This window comes from Cannabis sativa, chromosome 6 (genome assembly GCF_029168945.1).
Source record: "Cannabis sativa cultivar Pink pepper isolate KNU-18-1 chromosome 6, ASM2916894v1, whole genome shotgun sequence".
In the NCBI taxonomy this organism is placed as follows: Eukaryota; Viridiplantae; Streptophyta; class Magnoliopsida; order Rosales; family Cannabaceae; genus Cannabis; species Cannabis sativa.
The window spans coordinates 19,486,497-19,506,484 of NC_083606.1; the positions used below are offsets into that span (position 1 = coordinate 19,486,497).

General features: G+C 37.3%; 1 non-coding gene across 1 annotated transcript; it reads right to left on the reverse strand.

Moving 5' to 3' along the window:
* Positions 1-202: 202 nt before the first annotated feature.
* Positions 203-309, reverse strand: LOC115696007 (small nucleolar RNA R71). The gene has a single exon (XR_004007610.2). It is a non-coding gene; the product is annotated as a small nucleolar RNA R71 (small nucleolar RNA).
* Between the last annotated feature and the right edge of the window lie 19,679 nt (positions 310-19,988).

A 19,988-nucleotide genomic window follows, 5' to 3' on the forward strand; every position in this document is an offset into this window, starting at 1 on the left:
TCTCTCTAACTTCATGGAACTTTGTGAAACGTTTAAGGTTAATGGAGTTAGCGATGATGCTATTCGACTGAGATTGTTCCCATTCTCGCTCAGAGAACGAGCCAAGAGTTGGTTGAATTCCTTGCCACCTAATTCTATTGCCACCTGGAATGATCTGGCAACAAAATTCTTGTCAAAGTTCTTTCCTCCAGCCAAGTCTGCAAAGCTGAGAGGAGAAATCAATAATTTCTGCAAACAAGATAATGAATCTCTCCATGAGGCTTGGGAGAGGTTTAAAGATCTGATCAGGAGGTGTCCTCATCATGGTATAGAGAAGTGGATGCTGGTTCACAACTTCTACAACGGGCTGGTTGGTAATACTAGAACTCTAATAGATGCAGCAGCGGGCGGAGCTTTTATGAGAAAGAGTGCTAATGAGGCGTATGATCTATTGGAGGAGATGGCTCTAAACAATCAGCAGTGGCCAACTGAAAAGAGTCAATCTAAGAAAGTAGCTGGTGTGTTAGAAGTTGATGCCATCACAAAGTTAACAGCTCAGGTTGAGGCATTGACAAAAATAATTGCAGGGCAAGCTAAACAAGCCCAAATTGTTTGTGAGTTATGTGGAGGAAGTCATCACTTTTCGGAGTGTCAAGCAGATGTGGATGATTTGCCAATGGATGAAGCTAAAGCCATTAGGAATTTTTCACAGAACAACAACAGCAACAATTATGGGTTCAACCAGGGTAACAACCGAATAAATAGTGGGTTCTATCAGCAAAGAAATCAGAACCAACAGTTTAATCAGCAACAAGCCTCTGGTGGAAGTTCTGGTTTGCAAACAGATTTACTGCTTCAATTTATGACTGAAACTAGACCTTCAATTAAAGACCTGCAGACTCAGATGGGCCAGCTAGCAACTCAGGTAGCAACCCGCCCTCAAGGAAATTTGCCTAGCACAACTGAAGTTAATCCTAAAGAAAACTGCAAAGCAATTACCCTGAGGAGCGGTAAGAAGTATGATGGGCCTGAGTTACCATAACCAGTTGAGGTAGATGAAGAAATAAATGCTCAACCAGTGCAAACACCAACACCAACAGCAGAGAAGGCTACTGACAGCCCAGCACCACCACCACAGTCTCCACCTATTAGTATTGATCATCATGTGAAAATACCCTATCCTCAGAGGCTCAGAAATTCGAGCTTAGACAAGCAGTTCACCAAGTTTCTAGAAGTCTTCAAAAGACTTCACATTAACATTCCTTTTGCTGAAGCTCTAGAGCAGATGCCAAGTTATGTGAAGTTTATGAAGGAAATTTTGTCAAAGAAGAGGAAGATGGAGGATTATGAGACAGTAGCTCTAACTGAAGAGTGTAGCGCTATTCTACAGAAGAAACTCCCTCCAAAACTCAGAGATCCAGGGAGCTTCACTATTCCTTGTACAATTGGAAAAATTGAAGGAATAAATGCACTATGTGATTTGGGAGCCAGCATAAACTTAATGCCTTTGTCAGTGTTTAAAAGACTGCAGCTGGGTGAAGCAAAGCCAACCACGGTAACTCTTCAATTGGCGGATCGATCACTAGCTGATCCCAGAGGAGTCATTGAGGATGTGTTAGTAAAAGTTGACAAGTTCATCTTTCCAGCTGACTTCATTGTTCTGGATATGGAAGAAGATAGTAATGTTCCTATCATCCTGGGGAGACATTTCTTGGCAACAGGGAAACCACTAATTGATGTTCAGAAAGGAGAGTTAAAGCTGAGGGTACAAGGAGATGAAGTTGTATTTAATGTGCTCAAAGCAATGACCTACCCTACGGCTAGTGACAACTGTTTTGCAATTGATGTGGTGGACCAGTTGGTGGAGAGAAAGACGCATGCTGAGGACCCTCTTAATCTGACTTTGGTACAAGAGGAGGTGGTGGAACAAGACGGTAAGGAAGCTTATGAGTATGCTTTGTGGCTCGACTCTTATGGACCGTTGAATAGAAGATACTATGAAGAGTTAGGAGTCATACCAACAAAGCCTACCCCATCTACTGAAAAGCCTCCTCAACTAGAGTTAAAAGTCCTACCAGAGCATCTCAAGTATGAATATTTGGGAGAAAATAAGACACTTCCTGTTATTGTGGCATCTTCCCTATCTTCTGTAGAGACAGACAAGCTATTACGGGTGCTAAGGAAGCATACAAAAGCCATTGGATGGACTTTAGCAGATATTAAAGGGATCAGCCCTTCAACTGTAATGCACAGAATTTTAATGGAGGAAGGAGTGAAGCCAACCATTGATGCACAACGACGATTAAATCCACCAATGAAGGAGGTTGTCGGAAAAGAAGTTTTAAAGTGGTTAGATGCCGGGGTAGCGTATCCTATTTCAGATAGTAAATGGGTGAGTCCAGTCCAAGTTGTTCCAAAGAAAGGAGGGATGACGGTGGTGAAGAATGAAAAGAATGAACTCATCCCAACCAGAACCGTCACGGGATGGAGAATTTGCATTGACTACCGGAAACTCAACAAGGCCACAAGAAAAGATCACTTTCCACTCCCATTCATTGATCAGATGTTAGACAAGTTGGCTGGTCAAGAGTACTATTGTTTCCTTGATGGGTACTCAGGGTATCACCAAATAGCTATAGCACCGGAGGATCAAGAGAAAACAACATTCACATGTCCATATGGTACTTTTGCTTTTCGACGAATGCCATTTGGGCTGTGTAATGCTCCAGCAACATTTCAGAGGTGTATGATGGCCATATTTTCAGATTTAATAGAAAAGTGCATCGAGGTGTTCATGGATGATTTTTCAGTGTTTGGTTCATCGTTTGACCAATGTTTAAGCAACTTGGAATTGGTTTTAACAAGGTGTGAAGACTCTAATTTGGTGTTGAACTGGGAGAAGTGCCATTTCATGGTTACAGAAGGAATAGTGCTGGGACACAAAATCTCGAAAGAAGGTATTGAGGTTGACAGAGCCAAAGTATCTACAATTGAGAACTTGCCTCCTCCAGTTTCAGTTAAGGGAGTTCGAAGCTTCTTGGGTCATGTCGGGTTCTATAGAAGATTTATCAAAGACTTCTCCAAAGTTGCCAAACCGCCATCCAATCTTCTCGCTAGTGGAGTACCTTTTGAATTTGGGAAAGATTGTCTTGAATCATTCCAGATTCTCAAGGATAAGTTAATCTCAGCACCGATCGTGACTACACCAAACTGGGAATTACCTTTTGAAATCATGTGCGATGCAAGTGATTATGCCATTGGAGCAGTTTTGGGACAACGGGTTGACAAGGTATTCAGAACCATTTACTATGCAAGCAAAACCTTGAATGATACTCAACTGAACTACGCTACTACAGAAAAAGAGATGCAAGCTATAGTGTTTGCATGTGACAAATTTCGACCCTACTTGATTGGCAATAAAGTGATAGTGTATACAGATCATTCAGCAATCAAATACTTGATGACTAAGAAGGATGCCAAACCACGACTGATTCGATGGGTTCTTCTTTTGCAAGAATTTGATCTAGACATAAAAGACAAGAAGGGTACTGAAAACTTGGTGGCAGATCACTTGTCAAGACTAGAGCTGGAAGAAAGTCAGAATACGAAAGAGGTACAAATAAATGAACAATTTCCCGATGAACAACTCTTTAGTGTGAGGGAAAGTCTTATGGTACCATGGTATGCTGATTATGTTAACTACTTAGCTGCCAATATCACTCCTCCTGAGCTATTTCACCAACAATTAAAGAAATTCTTTGCCGAGGTGAAACATTACTACTGGGAAGAGCCAATCCTCTACAAGCACTGTGCAGATCAGATAATAAGAAGGTGTGTGCCTGAAGAGGAGATGTACTCTATTCTTAATCACTGTCATGCTCTACCATGTGGGGGACACTTCAGTGGAACTAGAACAGCTGCCAAGGTGTTGCAAAGCGGATTCTTTTGGCCAACACTTTTCAAATATGCTAGTACTTTTGTGAAGGCATGTGATCGTTGTCAGCGTACAGGAAACATCTCAAGGAGAAACGAAATGCCTTTGACAGGAATCTTGGAAGTAGAGTTGTTTGATGTATGGGGGATAGACTTTATGGGTCCTTTTCCTTCATCATTTAGCAATCTATACATTTTATTAGCTGTGGATTACGTATCAAAATGGGTAGAAGCTACAGCAACACCAGCTAATGATGGAAAAACAGTTCTTCGGTTCCTTCAAAAGAATATATTCACACGGTTTGGTACTCCCCGAGCGATCATAAGCGATGAAGGGAGTCATTTCTGCAACAAACAGTTCGAAGCACTTCTTTCAAAGTATGGTGTTCGTCATAGAACTGCCCTCCCCTATCATCCGCAAAGTAATGGCCAAGCTGAGATTTCTAACCGGGAAATAAAGATGATTCTGGAGAAAACGGTGCAAAGATCAAGGAAAGATTGGTCAAGAAAATTGGATGACGCATTGTGGGCCTATAGAACAGCGTTCAAAACGCCAATCGGGATGTCACCATATCGGTTGGTGTTTGGAAAGGCGTGTCATTTACCGGTGGAGTTAGAACACAAAGCTTATTGGGCAATGAAAACTCTGAACATGGACTTAAAAGCTGCTGGGCAGAAAAGACTACTACAGTTGGATGAGTTGGAAGAATTTTGAAACGAAGCTTATGAGAACGCTAAGATTTACAAGGAAAGAACTAAGAGGTGGCATGACCAAAATCTAGTCAGAAAGGAGTTTCAACCTGGTCAACAAGTTCTACTCTTCAACTCAAGACTAAAGTTGTTTCCTGGTAAATTAAAGTCAAGGTGGTCAGGGCCATTTACTGTGATCAAAGTGTTTCCCTATGGAGCAGTGGAACTAAAAGGTGAAGGTCCTAATACTTTCAAAGTGAATGGGCAGCGATTAAAGCTCTACTTGGGAGGTCAGTTTGATCAAACCAAGTCCGCCATGATTCTGGCGCCATTGTGAAGATCTCGATCAACGTCTAGCTAAGCGACGATAAAGTTAGCGCTAATTGGGAGGCAACCCAAGTGTTCTTTTGATTTAGTTGAACTCTTTTTAAGTTTACTGTTATTTTTCTTTTTGTTCATTTTTTGTTAGTGAAAAAAAAAAAAACCTTCAGTGGCCGCGGCGATGGAATGCTGGCCGCGGCCAGATAAGCCTTACAGAGAGAGGCTTAATTTCACGATTTCTAGCCGCGGCGAGGGAACATACCGCCGCGGCCAGATAAGCCTTACAGAGAACCCCTATTTTTCACGAATTCTCGCCGCGGCGAGGCTACATGTCGCCGCGGCGAAAGTGGTCAGTTTTAGTTTAAATACCCCAAATCCCTAACATTTCAAAAATCATTCCCCATTCAAACCATCTCTTCTCCACGCCGAAAACACCCTATTTCACCATTTTTTTTCTTCATCTAATCCCATTCAAAACTCCTTTTCACCAAATCTAACCATAAACTTTCATCATCAATCATCCTAAACCTTTATTTCTCTCATCAAACACTAATTCCCACTCAAAATCAACCCCAAATCCCTAAAACCTCACTCAAAAATTTAAAAACCCTTATTCATCCTTTTCTTTCTCAAAAGCTTCAAGATTTCAACAATGGAGGATGATTAAAGGAGGAATTGTCATTGAGGTATCAATTCTAAGACTTCCAATCCAATTTTTATTGAAGAATTTGTGAATTTGTTGGATAGTTTTGAATTATTTGTTGGATATTTGGGATTTTTGCTATATACATTGTTGAAATTGTTTGTGTGAATAGAATTGGGTTAGATTGAAAGGGAATTAAGTCCCGGGAAGTCGATTTTTAAGGGGAAGTGCTGTCGAAATTTTGAAAAATCTTGAGAGTTAGGAAAGAATTTTGGTGAGATGGGTCCAAAGAGGTCAAGAGTCAATGAGGAAGGGGGAGCTTCATCATCCAACCCACCTAGGGGTCGCTCTAATCTTGATAGAGTTAGGTTTACCAACATGGATGCTCAAGAGCGGTTTTTGAAATTGAAAGATAGGGCATTCATTGAAGATAGAGGGATAGACATTGTGAACCTAAGTCAAACTGCCAACATTCCCCCTGCATTTGCATCTATTAGGGATCAATCCTACATAGGCAGTGGACTAAGTTCGTGGATGTCACTGAGCGTGGTAACCAAACTCTAGCTTTGGAATTTTTGGCCAACTGGCCTGAAAGAGAGGATGGCAAGGTAAGAGTTAGGGGGGTTAGAGTGCCTGCTACCACAGCCGATATTCATGCTCTTTACGACCTCCCCACTTTCACTGTAGAGGAGCAACCCTTGAAACGGCAATTTCGAGAAAGAAGTTTGAATTATGTGGATATTGCTGAGACTCTAGGGTATCCTGGCCTTAGGTTCCATGAGCTTGCTGGAGAACCATACCAATTGTACCGATGTGAACTTAACCCAGTGGCCAAAGCTTGGCTTTACTTTGTTAGTGCAAGGTTGCTCCCAAACAAGCATTTTTCTGATGCTTAAATAGACAGAATTAAATGGGTTTATGGCATTATGAAAGGGTATAATTTGAATGTGGGGGATATTGTTCGAGTGACCTTTGACATAATGGTTGAGGGATCTTCTGGTGGAGGACTTGGGCTGGCTGGAATTATCACTGATCTGTGTGAAAAACATGGGGTACCGCAGTACTCATATGATACCAAAGCACCGCCACAGCGCCCTATTAACTTGGCCACTGTTCTTCGCTTCAAACCTCCTCATCCTCATGGTCAACCGCCAGTTCAAAGAGGTCCTCCGGCAAGAGAAGAAGAGGAACGTGAGGACATCGAACCACCACGTCTTTTCGGGCCTCTTGACCCTGCCATGCAGTACACTCACGATCAGCTGAATTATCTGATTCAACAGAACATGCATATGCAAAATTACATGGCCCAGCGGAGTATCTTTGATGAGCAGCAGGTGGCTCAATTGAACACACTTGTCACAAGGATGAATATCGGTGTGGATGATCCAAATTATTTTCCCATGCCACCCCGCTTCAACCCGTATGACCAGCCACCGCCGCCGAACCCCTTTTAAGGGGCTCAGGTAAGTTTCTCTCACCCTGGTTTATTTTCATACATTGGGGACAATGTGCATTTTAGTTTGGGGGGGGGAGACTTAAATTTTTCAGTTTATTTGTTTTAGTTTAGTTTGTTTTAGTTTTTGTTAGTCCTGTGTGATAGCTAAATTGAAAGATTGATTGAATTGTTGTTATTCACTTGTGCAATGGATTAAAACATAACTGTGTGCTTGACTTGCAACTGTTTGAATTAAGATGGATGTGTACTAGGAAGTGATTCATGTAGATTTAAAACATTTGTTATTCTCGCATATCACCTCTGTTCTATTTGGTTTGTGGAATGATTGATTGTACATGAAATAGAATTTGTTGACATACTCTCTTGAAGCGAAATCCTTGATGATTTCTGTTTGGAAAGTGATCTAGGCAAGTTTTCTTTGGAACGATTGAGCCTTTCAAGCCTACCTAGAAATTTTTACCATAGTATACCAAAAGTTGAGCCTTAGCCTGTTTTAAAAAAAAAAAATTCACCACTTAATTGAGCTGAATTTGTTATATTTAACGCTTTTCACCCTGACCATACCTTATTATGCCATGAGCCTTGAAGCAAGTTTGGGGGGGAAATAAGTGTTGTAAGTGAAAAAAAAAATAAAAAATAAAGTGTAGGGGTGAGAGATTGAGAAAAGAAAAAAAGAATAATATTGTGTGTTGTGCCTCCGAAAAAGAAAAAAAAAAAGAAGAAAAAAATGCAAAAAAAAAATGTCTTCTTGAAGAAAAAAAAAAAAGTTAAGAAAATTATGAGGTACACACATAAGAAAAATTGCAATCTCTTATTTCTGTTTTTGGGATATATGGAAAGAAAGCAAAATAAATGTCTAGGCTTGCTTGGTTAATAGTCCTTATGGTATAGTGTAGCCTAAATGACTTCTCACCTACCCATGTACCTAAGCCATGCAATGTTAACCGAGAAAGACCTATTGATTCCAAATAGAAATTTGTCAACATTAGTGGAGAGAGGTATGTCATTCAAACTTATTGATCATGTGTTAGTGGGATGTTGGAAAGTTTAGAACAGTTGTGATATTGATGGCAATTGCGGTGTTTTATGTTTGTATGAATTACTTACTTGTAAATTGCACATTCAACTTAGTTCTTAGAGTTGGCAAGTTGAAATTCTGGTTATTGATGGATTGAAGTTGTGCATGTGGTGGTAACAGTTCAATTGTCGGAAAGTTTAGCTATCATTGTCAGTTTGTTTTTAGTTTAGTCTTAGTTTATTCGGGGACGAGTAAAGAGTTAGTTTGGGGGAGTTTGTTAGGCTATTTTTAGCCTATGTTTTGGATCTAATTTATGTGCGTTTTTCGCTGTGTTGGGACGGAATTACGCTTGTTTTCTATGTTTTCAGGTTCTTTGGAATAAAAGAGGTCTCGGGATGCAGAAATTCGATAAAAGACGTGCTGAGCCGAAGAAAACACAATTTCTGAGTAATTTTGCATATCTGGCCGCGGCTAAACACAACTTGGCCGCGGCTAGATCTCGAAGTGTTTCAAAGGCACAGTCGACGCGGCGATGAAGAGTCTCGTCGCGGCCATTTAAGAGATACAGAAAGACCCTTAATTTGCTATTATCTCGCCGCGGCGAGAGGAAGCTTAGCCGCGGCGAGATCCCGTACGGACCAGGGGCATTTTCGTCCATCGAACCCTAAATTTTAGTTATAAATAGAAAACTGCGATTGGAAGTCGAGGGGAGCAATCAGAAACCATAAAATACAGCTGAGAGCGGCAGGAAGAGCACAGAGATTGAAGTGAAGATCCAGAGTTCATCCACCAACAGTTCTTTTCTTTATTCCTCTTTAATTTCTTTATGTTGAATATTGCTATAGGAATGGTTATGGATTTGTTTCTGAACTAAATTTCTCATTTAGGGAGGATGATGATTGTTGTTTAATGTTTTGCCTAGTTAATGTTTAATTACCATTCCTCAATTCTTGTGTGTGAAATTATCTTAATTTGTTCTTAATTTCATGTTTAAGATTGATCACCTTGTGCATGCTCTATGATCTCAATTCAAAATCTGAAAAGTGAGAATTGAGAATGCTAAAATTAAGATAATCGATGTTCTATGTGAAACGAAAGTATTTGCATGACTTATGTGACGAGTAGATTATTACTTAATGCTGATTTCATGTTAGTGTAATTAAGGAATTAATTAGATAACATGTGATTTAGAATCTAGAAGATCTGAAAGGAGCTAGGTTATTTCATAATCTGTCATTCACTCCAAGAATAGGATAGTAATTAAGCATTAACGATTTGGGTAAACAACAACAGGATTCTCCTCCCTACTATCTCATCTTGCTCAACTTTCAATTGTGTTATTAAGTTTTCTGAATTTCTTTCAAATTTTACTATTTTTTAAATCATAATTGCTTTTGATTTGCCGAATAGAATTATAAGTATAATTTAGTGGTATTTAATCCAATTCCCTGTGGGATCGACCTCACCTGTGTGAGATTTACTACTTGATTGCGTATACTTGCGTAGCGTTTATAAAATATAGCAACATACAGCAAATAAGCTACTCCTACCCGGACTTCCTAATTCGGCCCTAGCAAAGTCCTGAACTTTAATGCTGGCAGCATCATCTCCGAGATAGCTGTCCGAAGGCCGGAACCAGCTAGACGTAATGTAAGCTGAAGGACCTAAGGGAATAGGTTCCGGAGGGCCAGAGCCCATCCGGGACCGACCTAGAAAATCTCCTAAGTTTGAAAAGTAAAATTCCTTCAAACGATCCCCCCACCGGGTCGATGGCATCCTAAACCTATGAAGACGCTCGTCGAACCCTACAGGCCTACGACTGGCGTATTCGCCAACGGAAGGAACATAACGAATTATCAAAGGAGACTTACCGCCGGCACCGGAGGTGCTAGCCCCAGGAGCCCCTGAGTTTGGCTCCGGAACCGAAGGCTGTGGCCTGGGGGCTTTTCTCTCCGAAGAATCCTCAATGCGGAGGGGCCTCCCGGCGGGACGATCCCCAATCTCTTCTTGAAGAATCTTGTCAAAAAATTTAGCCTCGGACTTCCCGGCAATCGCCTGGCTTCTTCGTACCACCGGACTCCCCACGCGAAGTCCCCTCCCCGAGGCCGCCTGGGCCTGAGAGTATGCCTTCTCCTGGGCCTTCCGGTAGAGATAGTCTTGATATTTTTTCTCTGCCGTGGCGATAATCTCGTCCCGGAAAGTCTTCTCCGCGACCGGCGCCCTTACATTGGGACAGATGACCCGTGAGAGGTTAGAGTCCTCCACGGATTGATGCGGAAGGATAAGTTTGGCCTTCCTGCAGTTTTCCGTGGTGACCAAACCCCCGACGTCGAGATCGGCTCTGTCGTAGGAGGCAAAGGCCTGGGCCCTCCGGAGGAAGGTCTGTGTAGGGGCCGTCCGCTGATAGGGTGGGATCCTCACCCACTCAGTAAGGAGCTCCGGGTGATCCACTGCCCTGAACCCAGAGGAAAAGAAAAAGCGATGGCGATACTCTTTGACGTGAGTCTGCCTATTATACGGAACCACCCCTTTGTTAGCGGGATGGATCCAGAACCCATAGAAACCGTCGTTAAGTTTGTCCCCTTTCTTGGGGACGGATACAAGTTCATAAAAATACAAAATTTCCGCCGGGCGAGGAGATCCCCATCCGCGGGCGGCATAAAAAATAAACAAGCCTGAGAGCAGGCGATAAGCTTGAGGAATGAGTTGGTATGGCGCAAGGCCGACAAAAACAAGAAAATTAACAAAGTAGTCCTGAAGTGGGAGCATGGCACCGGCCATCAGGTGCGTCTGGCTCCAGGCTCCGAAGCCGCCGTAATTATGGTTAGGCGTCTCCGAGTCGCGAGGTGGCCGGTGATAGGTCCCCGAAGTGGAAGGTTTGATCCCAGCAACGTCCACAATATTCTCCAGTTGATGGGGACAGGTTAAGGTGGAATGAAGCTCAGCCGCTTCCCACCCAGTTGCTCGGGACTTATACCCCTCCTGGGCAACGGGTCCCAGGGAAACCTCCTCCAAAGTGGCCATGCGTTTCCCGCTCTTCTTCGAAGACTTCGAACCAGAGGCAGACATTTTCTATTCTGTGAAAAACAAAAAAGAAAGAGAAAATTCCAGTAGTTAGGTCCCATACCAAACCCTAAGTCAAGAAAAAGGGAATGGGGGTCCCCTAACCGCTGGAAAGAGGCCCCCTCCGGACACGTGTCACATGGGAAACCCTAGAAAGATTCCCTGAACAAGTGTCAGGTGCAGTAAAATCGCAGAAGGTGGTTTTACACAGTAAGGGGAACGGAAAGAAAAAGACCCTATTCTATGCCCTAAGCAACCGTTGAACGAAGAACGTATGGTTTTCTTCAACGAAAATGCACAATAATAACAGAGGCATGATAATGGTGATCCTACAACTAAAGCAGTAAACACGAAAGATAATACATGAAGAACCCAAACACTTGCATACCCAGAAATCTCAAAATGCGAACCCAGAAAAAACAAACAAAGCAAGTAAAAGCATGTCATTACCAAAGGATGCAAGAAACTTACAGTGAAGTGTTGAACTGGGGGTCCTGATTTTAGTCGAGTAAAGATGAGAAGGACTGATAACAGCAAGCAAGGAAGAACTGGGAAAAATGGCAAAGTGTTCAAAAGTTTCGTGCTATTTTTGAAGAATTTTCTCTCTGGGAAATTCGAGCAAAAATGGCAAGGAATGGAAAGTAACCGAAATGAAGGAAAGGTGGTGGCTTTTATAGGCAAAAGTGCATGAGGAACAGGCGTCACCACCTACCAATCAAACGATGGGGGAAACACACGATTTGAATACCCAAAGATCAACGGGCCAGATTGAGTTGCAATAAAGGCGGTGGAAACGTTTGAGTATCCGCCTGACACCATTAATGCGCCGCATCAATCAATGGGCATGAAACGAATCGACCTCTGCAAAAAGCAAATCGCTGCATTTAATGCCATCATTAGACGCACCCTCACGCGCCCCAAGCTCGTGCCGGGAAACCGAGGAGTCGGCCGGAGACACCTCTGCAAAAAGCGAATCGCTGCATTAAATGCCATCATTAAATACGCCCCCACGCGCTCTGAGCTTGAGCCAGGGAACCGAGGAGTCAACCGGAGGCACCTGAGCAAGCCTTGGTTTATTTTCTAAGTAAACAAGGCTTGGGGGGTAAATGTTGCCCCTGATTTCACCCAATATACGTGGACCAATCGAACAGGGACACGTGGATCAGATAACCTGTAAATATTTGCTAAGTCTTTGTATGCCACAAGGAAGCACCCTGGGCATGGGTCCCGGAGGAGGCACCCGGAGTGCAAGGTGCTCCCGGAAGCTCGGATAACATAAAGCCTCTCCGTGAGGTGTCAGGCTTCTCCTGAGCAATCAAGTCGCATTTAATGCTGCATGGGAGGAAGCGTGTTGGGGCTGCAACACGCAATAAAGTCTGACGGCACAATCTCCAAACAGCAGCGCCACAGTAATGATCATTTAAGTCTAGCGACGGCTACTCTGCGAAGAGTCACATCAATCACAAGGCAAAAAGGACATTCCTCATAAAAACCCTACAGCACCTAGGGATTTGACCATGCATTACTCATGGTATATTCATTGGGAATACCGAACTTTATGGATACTTACAGATACGTTTGTAAGAACAATTCTAGGGATTACCCCACCAAAACACTGTAAATACCCCCTCAAAGCTCATTAAATGGGATCGAGAATCTTGGGCTGCATATGAGCAAGAAGAGTAAATACTCACCAAGAACATTCTCTGTATTTATAAGGGTGACATTCTCTCAAGTGTAGAATCTGTATTAAATACATCCATTAATAACAAAGACTCGTGGACTAAGGCTCATTAACGCCCCAACCACGTAAAAATCCTTCTCTCACTTTCTTACAGCTCAATATTATAATCATATTTTGGTAGTTGCCGAAAATCTCAGTCAACAATAATCATATGCGTCATTTAATTTCTTAAGAGAAAATATAGAATGACATGAAATGATTTATAGACCATTCATCCAATGATATGTTATTGAGCTAATTCGAAATGAATAAGCTAAGAGGAATTAGGATAATTTCGTTTATAAATAAGAATCCAACGATGCTTCGATTAACGAGAGTCAAAGTAATCTTATTATGTAATCTTCTTGTTTCATATTGTAAAAATACTAGTCTAAGGTGTCATCATTTGATGAACAGCTAGATGTTGCATATACAATATTTATCTTTCGAGATCTAACACTATTATGTATGTCTAATGGTGAAAATCCACTAGGGATTTATCTCATTAGATAAACAAACCAAGTTAGACCAACAATGAAGATTCGAAATTAAACTACAATTTAATAACGGAAAATAACATTGTTCAATATAAATTTATACACAATTCAGAAATTATTAAACATATAGCAAGTAGGAATGACCAGTGAAAATACTAAAACATACAATCCTAAATGATTTCCAAGGTTTTCAACAAACTAATATCAGTGTCCCATTTAGGCGAGAGTCAAAGCTACCATCCAATGAATAGAGTTGCCAGCTCATCTAAAATGTTAAACATTCTAGCAACCTTTTATTCGATCAAGATTGGAATTCAGCGTTGTCCCGTTTAGGCGAGAGTCAAGACAATTCTATCTTATGAGCTTCCACCATTGTTTTGCAATTTGCAAGTCAAATATGGTCGCCACCATTAGGGTGATCTATACCATATAAAACACTTACAAACTTCTTATCTTTCGATATTAAACGGTGCAAAATTGCTAATGAACGTTCCTCCATTAGGGAGGATTACTCACTAAAACAAACGCTATGTAAAACCAACAATGGAGATCGAATATCTTAATAATAAAGGTCATTATTTAAAGAGAGATGTATTTTCTTTGATTCTCTTTATTTAATCTATTTATTTTAAAATATATATTTATTTAGTTAAAATTTCCAATTTAGAATGAAAAATTCTAAATATAAATTTTAATTTAATATTTATAAATTTTACTTAGATGGATATGAAAATAACATGAATTATTTCCATCTTAGTAATAATTTCCAATAAATATTTAGAAAAATATTCAATTTAAGTTGTTACAAAATTAATTTAAATTTATTTACAACTCAAATTTAATTTTCTATAAATATATATTGCATTTCGAAAAATTAAAGTATTTAAGGATACAATTTTCGAAAATACATGTTAAAATTAAAAATAAATCCTGGAAAAATTATTCTAATTTAATGTTAGCCCAAAATTAATTAATAAAATTAATTTACAACAAAAAATATAATTTTCCTATTTAATTAAATGTATAAGAAAAATTTCAAATATTTAAGTATGATGATGAAAATCAACTTAAATATTAATTTTCTATTTAATTAAATACACTAAAAATATACTTCAAGCAAAAGTATCACCTATCTAGATTTTCCTTTGACTAATTAATTCAATTTCTAATAATATACTTTAATTCATTTATTTTAAATTAATCAATAAATGAAAAAATCATTGATTTAAGTTGATCCAAGAATTAATTAAAATAAATAATTAATTTACAACTTAATCTATTTTTCAAATAAAATTCGAAATTCCAGCATTTAAGAAATGCAATTTCGAAATTTGATTAATAAAATAAAGAAAAAAAATTTGAAAATTATTTAAATTTAGTTGAAAAATTAAATTTCAACTAAAAATAATTTTCTACTTAATTAAGGGTCATGAGAAAGAAATATTTAAGTATCATGATGAAAATCAACTTAGATATTTAATTTTCAATTTAATTAAATGTATTAAATTCAAGAAATAAATAATTAAGTGTAGAGAAGGCTTAATTATTAATCTCTAGTTTAATACTAGGAAGAAATATACTTAAAATAAATTGTACCGAAATTAATTATTTAAATAATTAATTTCACAATGTATAATATTTTCCTATTTTAATATTAGAAATAATAAGTAGTCTAGAAATAACTATCTAGAAAATATCTTATTTGACTAAGCATCTTTTCCACAAAAATTTGAAAAAATATCTAATTTAAGTTGTATTAAAAAATAGAACTTAAATATTTTCAAATTTAAATTTAATTAAATATCAAAAATTAAGTTGTAACCACTTAATTTTAAAATATTCCATTTTAAGTTAATATTCGAAAAGATATCAACTTAAAAAAAAATATCTAAAGAATCTTAATAACCAATTCCTAAAATTCCTCAACTTAATTTTGAAATTTTAAATCCAAAAGATATTCAGACTTAAGCTGATTAGTTATAGATAACTAAATATCAACTTAAATATGAATATTTAATGAAAAATTTAAATTAAGCTTCAGAAAGAATCTAAATGGTTATAATTCTATATTTAATTAAATACAAGAAAATACATATAGTTTAGCTTAGAATAAGAAATTCTTTAAACTATGGTTTTCTTAAATTAATTTCAAAATAAATAAAATTAATTATGTTGATAATCAATTTTATTAGGTTAAACTAATTCAATTAACCTAGTACAGTTATACAAATCAGGCAAATGGGCCTTCACAATTGGGGTGGTTCATGTGAGGGGGTGATGGGTTCAGTATGTCGTACCCAATACTATGGCTCCCAACTCTCACACAAGGCCCAAAAGAGATGAATTTAACCTTAAATAGAATTTTCCAAAGCTTTTTCTCTCTCTCTTTTCGGCCAAGCTTGGGAGCTGCTAGGGCTGGGTTTTCTTGGTTGATTCAAGTGGTTTTTAGCAAGATCAAAGTAATCCTAGTTGAGGTAAACCTTGCTCTAGCTCCTTTTCTTGTTTCTTGGAAATTTTGGATGAATTTTAGTGTGATGCATGCATGATTATTTGAGGTTGTTGCTGCTGTGATGTTGTTGTTAAATTCTGTGATTTAAGCATGTTTAATTGAAGTTAAATGAGCTGTTTGTGAAGCATGATGGTTGGGTTGAGTAAAGCTAAAGTTTTTCTATGCAAAAGTTTGGTTTTCAAAGAGAAATGTCTTGAATCTGTTGTTGTGATGTTGTTGATGTTTATTATTGTTTTCAGAGGTTATTCTAGGCTTGATTAAGTGGATTTAAGCTAGTTTGATTGCATGTTGTTTAGGTTTGCTCAAGTTTGAGTTTGGAACTCAAAGCTTGAGCTTTAATGGTGATTTTTGTTTCTGTGAGTTCTGGGTGGTTTTGTTGCTTTAGAAGTGTTCTAGGGGTTATATGGAATAGGTCTGGAAGGTTTGAGATGATTTGGAGTTGATTTGAGCAAGATATGAATTTTTGATGTTGCTGCCTGCGAGGAACCGAAATTCCGGTTGTGCATCCGGAATTCCGGATGGGGTTCTGAAATTTCCCAGAACCGGAATTCCGGTTGGGCAACCGGTCTACCGGTTGGGGAAAATTCAGGAACCCTAGATTTCCTCGATTGTATGTTTTTAGGGGTATTGCCATGCTTTTTATCGATAGGGAAACTTTTAGTTCCTAGTTTAAGTCCCCGGGAAGTGATTTAGCGTATCACTTATAGTGTTGTGATTTTTATGGTTTAGGAGCACATGTCAGCGCGCGGATAGTTCCAAATCGAGTTGGCCAAGACACCCGAATTCGGAATCCGTGTAAGATTAGTATAACAGTATGCATATGTAGATTACATGTTTAGCGTGCATGTAGGAAGCCTATTAGATTACATTAGTTATGTATGTTGGCTTCGAACCATCCAACCCTGTCACGTCGGTACAGCCGGAGTATGACCAAGAATGAGTATGACCGGTTCGACCGATCAGCCGACACTTAGGTTGGTGGTTCCGTACTATTGACGTATCCGTCGGTACGAGCTGGAGTATGACCAAGAATGAGTATGACCGGTTCGACCGATCGGGATGATCTCGTAACACGTCGGTACAGGCTGGAGTATGACCACCAGCCGGAGTATGACCGGTTCGACCGATCAGGCTGTTACTTGTCAATAGTACCGTCCCTATGAACGTTCAGAACTCAGTACCGTGTTGGACACGGCAGTTAGGGGGACTCAGTATCGTGTTGGACACGGCAGTTAGGGTTATGATCAGGGGTATGGGCGTCTGATCATGACGGGGATTTATGTATGAATATTATTATGCTTTTCTTACTGAGTCTGTCGACTCACAGTTCTACGTTTATGTGTAGGTAAAGGCAAGGCTAAAGCTGATGGACCGTGAACGAGCTTATGAAGATTGTACATGTCAGGGCGGTTAGGCCTGGAGCGTACGATCCTCGGGACAGCAAGGCTAATTTTTGTAACTAGTCGTTAGGCGAAAATTATTTTGTATGAACAGTAAACTTTTGTAAATGATTTTGTAATCGGGATCCCGAGTCTTTTGTATAAATATTTTATAAGTTTAATTAAAAAGGAAAAATTTTAATTAATCACGTTTTCCATAAACCTCGTTGATTAGCAACGAGCTGCACAGCATGTTTAAAAATCACGTAATACGCCTATGTTAGTTAGGGTGTTACATGTCAGCTCATCTAAAATGTTAAACATTCTAGCAACCTTTTATTCGATCAAGATTGGAATTCAGAGTTGTCCCGTTTAGGCGAGAGTCAAGGCAATTCTATCTTATGAGCTTCCACCATTGTTTTGCGATTTGCAAGTCAAATATGGTCGTCACCATTAGGGTGATCCATACCATATAAAACACTTACAAACAACTTATCTTTCGAGATTAAACGGTGCGAAATTGCTAATGAACGTTCCTCCATTAGGGAGGATTACTCACTAAAACAAACTCTATGTAAAACCAACAATGGAGATCGAATATCTTAATAATAAAGCTCATTATTTATAGAGATTTGTATTTTCTTTGATTCTCTTTATTTAATCTATTTATTTTAAAATATATATTTATTTAGTTAAAATTTCCAATTTAGAATGGAAAATTCTAAATATAAATTTTAATTTAATATTTATAAATTTTACTTAGATGGATATGAAAATAACATGAATTATTTCCATCTTAGTAATAATTTCCAATAAATATTTAGAAAAATATTCAATTTAAGTTGTTACAAAATTAATTTAAATTAATTTACAACTCAAATTTAATTTTCTATAAATATATATTGCATTTCGAAAAATTAAAGTATTTAAGGATACAATTTTCAAAAATGCATGTTAAAATTAAAAATAAATCCTGGAAAAATTATTCTAATTTAATGTTGGCCCAAAATTAATTAATAAAATTAATTTACAACAAAAAATATAATTTTCCTATTTAATTAAATGTATAAGAAAAATTTCAAATATTTAAGTATGATGATGAAAATCAACTTAAATATTAATTTTCTATTTAATTAAATACACTAAAAATATACTTCAAGCAAAAATATCACCTATCTAGATTTTCCTTTGACTAATTAATTCAATTTCTAATAATATACTTTAATTCATTTATTTTAAATTAATCAATAAATGAAAAAAATCATTGATTTAAGTTGATCCAAGAATTAATTAAAATAAATAATTAATTTACAACTTAATCTATTTTTCAAATAAAATTCGAAATTCCAGTATTTAAGAAATGTAATTTCGAAATTTGATTAATAAAATAAAGAAAAAAAATTGAAAATTATTTAAATTTAGTTGAAAAATTAAATTTCAACTAAAAATAATTTTCTATTTAATTAAGTGTCATGAGAAAGAAATATTTAAGTATCATGATGAAAATTAACTTAGATATTTAATTTTCAATTTAATTAAATGTATTAAATTCAAGAAATAAATAATTAAGTGTAGAGAAGGCTTAATTATTAATCTCTAGTTTAATACTAGGAAAAAATATACTTAAAATAAATTGTACCAAAATTAATTATTTAAATAATTAATTTCACAATGTATAATATTTTCCTATTTTAATATTAGAAATAATAAGAAGTCTAGAAATAACTATCTAGAAAATATCTTATTTGACTAAGTATCTTTTCGACAAAAATTTGAAAAAATACCTAATTTAAGTTGTATTAAAAAATAGAACTTAAATATTTTCAAATTTAAATTTAATTAAATATCAAAAATTAAGTTGTAACCACTTAATTTTAAAATATTCCATTTTAAGTTAATATTCGAAAAGATATCAACTTAAAAAAAAATATCTAAAGAATCTTAATAACCAATTCCTAAAATTCCTCAACTTAATTTTGAAATTTTAAATCCAAAAGATATTCAGACTTAAGCTGATTAGTTATAGATAACTAAATATCAACTTAAATAGGAATATTTAATGAAAAATTTAAATTAAGCTTTAGAAAGAATCTAGATGGTTATAATTCTATATTTAATTAAATACAAGAAAATACATATAGTTTAGCTTAGAATAAGAAATTCTTTAAACTATGGTTTTCTTAAATTAATTTCAAAATAAATGAAATTAATTATGTTGCTAATCAATATTTTTAGGTTAAACTAATTTAATTAACCTAGTATAGTTATTCAAATCAGGCAAATGGGCCTTCACAATTGGGGTGGTTCATGTGAGGGGGTGTTGGGTTCAGTATGTCGTACCCACTACTATGGCTCCCAACTCTCACACAAGGCCCAAAAGAGAGGAATTTAACCTTAAAATGAACAACTGTTATTAATTGAACAGGCCCAAAAACTAAATGGGCCTAAATAAAATCTATCAAGAACCATGACATTTTATTTAGCAACAACAACCTATATTCATCTATAAAGAAATTAAACATATAGGCTCACACAGGAACACTTTGGATGGGTCCTATGATGTTGCTAGGTCATACACAGATGAAAGAAGATTGTAAATATACCTGTTACAAATTATTGAGTTGACCAAGGGAGCCATCAGATCATTATATCTGGCAAAAAGTTAACCATGGCTAGTTGCAATCAAGTAATAATAGGTTTTAGAAACTTACAAACAAGCTAAAAGACATACTCCTGCAACAAGGTTAGCTGGATAGTTGGATGTAGGATTTATTTAA